Raw genomic sequence first — 6,526 nt, 5'->3', positions numbered from 1 at the left:
TTAAATCTAATTAAATAATTGATTAAAATCAATTAATAAATAATTAAATCAATTAATCAATTAATTTTCAAATTAATTGACCAATTAATTAATTAAAAATTAACTGAAATTAATTAACTAATTAATTTAGATTTATTTTTGAATTAAAAATAATTTTCGGAATTAAATTAATAATTTTCAAAATTTTCAGAAATTGAAAATGAATTTTTATAATAAAAATAAATGGAAAATATTATTTTTAAACATTTTATAAACAGGAATCCTATTTTTGAAAATTTTGCAAATTACAGGGACTAAACTTCACCATCTTCAAAAATACAGGGACTAAACTGCAATTTTGCAGTTTCAGTCGCCGGAAAATCGGGGGTGACCGGAGAACTCACCTCCGGCATCCTCCCACCACCATCACCTCCAGAATTAAACTACACAACACTAGGAACCTTTATCTGCAATTAAAATTCATCAATAACCCCAGACTTGGCCGGAATTTGATCAAGAAACTCGCCGGTTTCCGGCGGGTTTGACGTAAACTTTAAAACACAACTCCCTTCTCTACAGACCTCGTTGATTCATGAAACTTGTACGACTAGATTGCAAATTTCACAGAGAATATAATACACTATACCACAACATCAATCTATTTCAGAATAAGAAACCCCCAAATTTCAATTAAGAACATTCATACGGGTTATAAACCCTAATTTTAAAATTCGAAAAAAATCAAACTCAAATTTGAACATGTTATTGAACTCCAAATCAGACGTATAATATATCAAAATCATCAGGAAATCAAGCTCTACAACATGCAATCATCAAATCATACAAACAATCATCCGAACAAAAATTCATATTTTTAATAAATTTAATTTGAAAATAAATAAATTTCCAAAAAATAAACCTTTGATTCTGCAGTGAAACAAAGCTCAGAATCTGATAGAACACTTCAAATCCTTCGTTTTGGTTACTCAAGCTTTGAAAACAGAGATCGGTAACGCCTTCGTTTTGCTGTTTGATTCTTAGAACATTTTATGTAATTAGGGTTTTTCTCTGAAAATTATAGAATTAACTATCTGCAAATGATTTTGATACGAAATAAAATACGAAAAAAGGGTATTTATATTTACGGAATATTAGTATCCCTTTGGATCATTCCGGATATAAAACGGTACATTTATTTGTAAAAACTGATCCAAACGGTATCGGTTTTCGGGATAATTATCCAAATTAGTACAATTTGTACTGCGGTCTTGGTCTCAGCGCCTGGTTACACGTAGTACGAAGTGATAATTGTGATAGTTTAATAAAAAGCTCCCGTTTATCGAAAATACGGGTTTTATTGATTTACCGAAACGAATATTGTATCGAATGCGCCGGGACCCGCGCAGGACAAACCGTACGCCGGATCGAAAAAGTCGAAACATGGAATATGCTCAGAATATTACAATTAGGTTAGGAAGGAGTTCTCGGAAGAGTTTCGGCTTCCAAAAACGTAACAACGGTTGACGTCAGTTGGTTCCCGTTTTGATAAAATAGATTTTAAATACTCGGAAAAAACGATTTTATAAATTTCATATGATCCTATAAATCCATAAATCAACATAAAAATAATTAGGAAGATATGACAATTATCTATGTTTTATTTTGGACATATCCCTATTAAAATACTCAATTAATAATATTTTTGAATATCCAAATACAAATAACACTTAACAATTAATTCACGGAATAGTTACTGAAGTCACATAATAATTATTTAATAGCAAAATAATTATACGATATATCCCGGATATTACATCCTTCCCCCACGGTGATACTTTCAGTAATACCAAGCTTCCTTCTTCAAATTCCATGTCTTTCCTTGACTGATCTGCATATTTCCTCTGACGATCTTGTGCGGCTATCAATTTCTTCTGGATAATTTCAACAATTTCCTTTGTCTGCTGTACCAGTTCAGGTCCAAGTATCTTACGTTCTCCTACTTCGTCCCAATATATTGGAGATCTACATTTGCGTCCATAAAGGGCTTCATAGGGTGGCATCCCAATGTTGGCATGATAACTGTTGTTGTAAGCAAACTCTACCAGAGGTAAATGTTCGTCCCAACTTCCTTTGAAATCAATAGCACAAACACGTAACATGTCCTCGATTGTCTGGATCGTTCTTTCACTTTGACCATCCGTCTGGGGGTGATAGGCCGTACTCATATTCAATCTTATTCCCAAACATTCTTGAAAACTCTTCCAAAATCTTGAATTAAACCTTGGATCTCGATCAGATACAATAGACACAGGAACTCCGTGACGAACTACGATTTCCTTTAGGTACATATGGACCAACTTATCGAGCGAAAACCTTTCATTTATAGGCAGAAAATGAGCTGACTTGGTAAGTCTATCCACTATAACCCAAATGGAATCTTGATTAGCCCTTGTCCTAGGTAATCCAACTATAAAATCCATGGCAATGTGTTCCCACTTCCATTCTGGAATCTCCAATGGTTGTAGCAATCCGCTTGGTCTCTGATACTCTGCTTTAACCCTCTGACATGTATAACATTTGCTAACCCATTCCACAATTTCCCTCTTCATGTCTGGCCACCAATAATTCTTCTTTAAATCTCTATACATTTTGGTACTTCCTGGATGGATGGAATATCTTGAACTACGTGCTTCCAGTAAAATTTCATTATTTAACTCTGTCACCGGTGGAATCCAAATTCTAGATGAAAACCTCAGAATACCTTGGTCATCTTTCTGCGTGCATAACTCTTCCCCTACCAAGTGATTTATATCTTGATCCATTACATCTTCCTGACATTTCTTTATTTTCTCAAATAATTCCGGTTGGAAAGTCATACTGTATACTTTCGCTTCCTCAGGCTTGCAAACTTTAATCTCCAATTCCAATTTCTGAAATTTCTTATATATATTTTCAGGTACTGATAACACATTCAACCTTTCCTTCCGACTCAATGCGTCTGCTACCACGTTCGCTTTACCGGGATGATAATTAATCGAGCAATCATAATCCTTGATCAATTCTAACCATCTCCTTTGCCTCATATTAAGTTCCTTCTGGGTGAATATATACTTCAAACTTTTGTGATCCGTATAAATCTCACACTTCTCTCCATAAAGGTAATGTCTCCAAATCTTCAAAGCAAACACTATGGCTGCTAGTTCCAAATCATGAGTAGGATACTTTTGTTCGTGTGGTTTCAATTGCCTTGACGCATACGCAATCACCTTGTCGTGCTGCATAAGAACACATCCTAATCCTTTGTGAGAAGCATCACTATAAATTACGAAATTCCCTTGATCATCTGGAAGTGACAAAACAGGTGCCGTGATTAATCGTCGCTTCAACTCCTGAAAACTTTCCTCGCATTTGTCGTTCCATATAAACTTCTCATTCTTTTGTGTAAGCTTTGTTAATGGTGTGGCAATCCTCGAGAAATTTTGAACAAATCGATGATAATATCCCGCCAATCCTAAGAAACTTCTTACCTCGGTGGGTGTTTTCGGTCTCTCCCAATTCGTAATTGCCTCGATCTTTGCTGGGTCCACTTTGATCCCTTCATTACTAACTATGTGCCCTAAGAACTAAACTTCCTGTAGCCAAAACTCACACTTCGAGAATTTAGCATATAACTTCTTTTTCCTTAAAATCTCCAAAGCCGTTCTCACATGTTCCGCATGATCCTCTTCCGTCTTTGAATGGATTAAAATATCGTCTATAAACACAATAACAAACTTATCCAAATACTCCTTGAAAATTCTGTTCATCAGGTCCATAAACGCTTCCGGGGCATTGGTCAACCCAAAAGACATCACTAAAAACTCGTAATGTCCATACCTTGTTCTGAAAGCTGTCTTTGGTATATCTTCTGGCTTGATCTTTAGTTGATGATATCCTGATCTTAAATCAATTTTGGAGAAATACTTGGCTCCCTTCAACTGGTCAAACAGATCGTCAATTCTGGGTAACGGATACTTGTTCTTGATTGTCAGCTTGTTGAGCTCTCTATAGTCGATACACAGTCTCATGCTTCCATCTTTCTTCTTGACAAATAATACCGGGGCTCCCCACGGGGATACACTGGGTCTGATTACTCCTTTCTCTAACAACTCCTGCAATTGCTTCGCTAGCTCTTTCATTTCGACGAGCGCCATTCTATACGGGGCCTTGGATACTGGTTTTGTTCCAGGGGCTAAGTCGATCGCAAATTCAATTTCTCTATCTGGAGGAAGTCCTGGTAACTCGTCGGGAAATACGTCTGGAAATTCATTCACAACTGGAATATCTTCAAGTTTTGTTGGTTCTTGACTTCTGTCAATCACATATGCCATGAAATGTTCACATCCTTGTCGTAGTAACTTCTTGGCTTGAATCATCGTTAAGAACTTCTTTACTTGTTTTTGACCCTTGAACGTTACTATCCTTTAGTCTGGCGTTTTCACCATTACCTTCTTATTTCGACAATCTATCTGGGCATCGTGCCTAGATAACCAATCCATCCCTAATATAACGTCAAATTCTCCTAACTTAAATGGTATCAAATCTACACAAAACTTACTACCAGAAATCTCAATCTCACAATTCCCACAAACTTGATTAACAGATACACGTTCTTGATTTGCTAATTCCACAGTCATTATTTCATTTAAACACTCAACTGGACAATTTAACTTACTAACAAAATCTCGTGAAACAAACGATCGAGTTGCTCCCGAATCTATTAACATTTTGGCACATAAAGAATTCACATTAAGCGTACCTGCCATGACATCCGTATCCTGGATCGCATCCTTCACCGATATGTCAAAAACTCTAGCCCTTGGAGTCTCATTCACTGCTGGGGTATATCCCATAATCCTTAATGCATTACTGACTGGGGCTGATGTCTTGCAATCCCTGGCCATATGTCCTGGCTTCCCATATTTAAAGCACGTAAATCCAAAGGCTGGAACCTTTACTGCTAGATTTCGAATAGGCTGGTCCTTATTTGCTGGCTGATTTTGGCACTCCCTCGAATAGTGCCCTTTCTGGTTGCATTTGAAACATACCACATTCAACTTATTACAAACTCCCTCATGCTTCTTTCCACAAACTTGACAATCTGGAAAACTTAATCTCAACCAATTCGGCTGATTCACATTAGCTGGACGGTTGCCCTGGCCTCCGTCCCCTGCATTTTGTCTCCTGAAATTAAAATTTCTCCCTGGCTGAAACTTGCCCTTCTTAAAATTTGGAAACTTCCCTAATTGTGACTGACCCTCACTTCCCTCAACTTTCCTTTTCTTGCTTTCCTTCTCCTTCTGGAACATCTCACTCTCTGTCTCTGCGATCATAGCCTTTTGTACTACTCCTGCATAGGTATCCAATTCAAAAATGGCTACCTTCCCTCTGATCCAGGGTTTCAAACCTTGCTGGAATCTTTTAGCCTTCTTCCTGTCAGTATCCACATACGACGGTACATACCTTGACAATTCCTCAAACTTACCCTCATAATCTGTTACCGACATGTTCCCTTGCTTTAATTCTAAAAACTTCAGCTCCATTTGATCCTGAACAAACTGAGGAAAATACTTTTCTAAAAACAATTCCTTAAACCTTTCCCAAGTAATAACATCTGTACCTTCCAATGTCTTCACCATCTCCCACCAATAGGTGGCTTCATTCTTCAGATAGTAACTTGCAAACTCAACCTTCTGTTCCTCTTTTACTTTCACTAAGGAAAATGCCTTCTCTATTTCCTTTAACCAAATATTTGCTTCAATTGGCTCTAGGGAACCCTTGAATTCTGGTGGGTTTACTGCTTGAAAATTTTTAAAAGTTACCTGGGGGTTGGTCTGTCTTTGTTGTTGTTGTGCCAGGTGAACTGTTTGTTGGGCCAAGATTTGAAGAAACTGGGCTATTGCTGGGTCTATGGGTCCTGGGTTCACATTTGGGTTTGTATCATCTTGGTTGTTGTTGTTGTTGTTGGTTTCTTCATTCTGGGTGTTGGTGCGGGTATTTCTTCTGGGAGGCATTTTTTGTAAAGAATCAATCAACTTATTTAGCTTTTGAATCAATATTTTGCATAAAAGAATAGTTTTGCAAAACAGAAATATCTCTATTTGAAAACAGTTATAACTAAGTAAATTGCATGCTTCTTTACAGAATATATAAACAGTTATGGAAAACAGGGTATATGGTATCACAGGGGTATAACTGGTGCAATAGATAAGGTAAGGTAAAACAGGTGCAATAAAATAAATGACAGTGCTGGAAAGGAAAAAGGTATTGATATATATAGATCAAAAGTTTTAGGTAGTACAAGCGTAAAGACGCTTTGGAAGTAAAAGCAAAAGGGTACAACAACCTACTCACTAGTCAGCATAGCTAGTCTATAAAGATAACTCAAAAGTCTACAGATACACACTACACACTACTGTACATACTATATAACCATAACAACACGGCACAATTCTCCATCTCTGAATCTCTGACTCATGGAAAATCTGGACCTCCAATCTCCTCTAGA

The sequence above is a fragment of the Apium graveolens genome, chromosome 6, assembly GCF_009905375.1.
Source record: "Apium graveolens cultivar Ventura chromosome 6, ASM990537v1, whole genome shotgun sequence".
Classification (NCBI taxonomy): Eukaryota; Viridiplantae; Streptophyta; class Magnoliopsida; order Apiales; family Apiaceae; genus Apium; species Apium graveolens.
Note: the sequence above shows the minus strand (reverse complement) of the source record.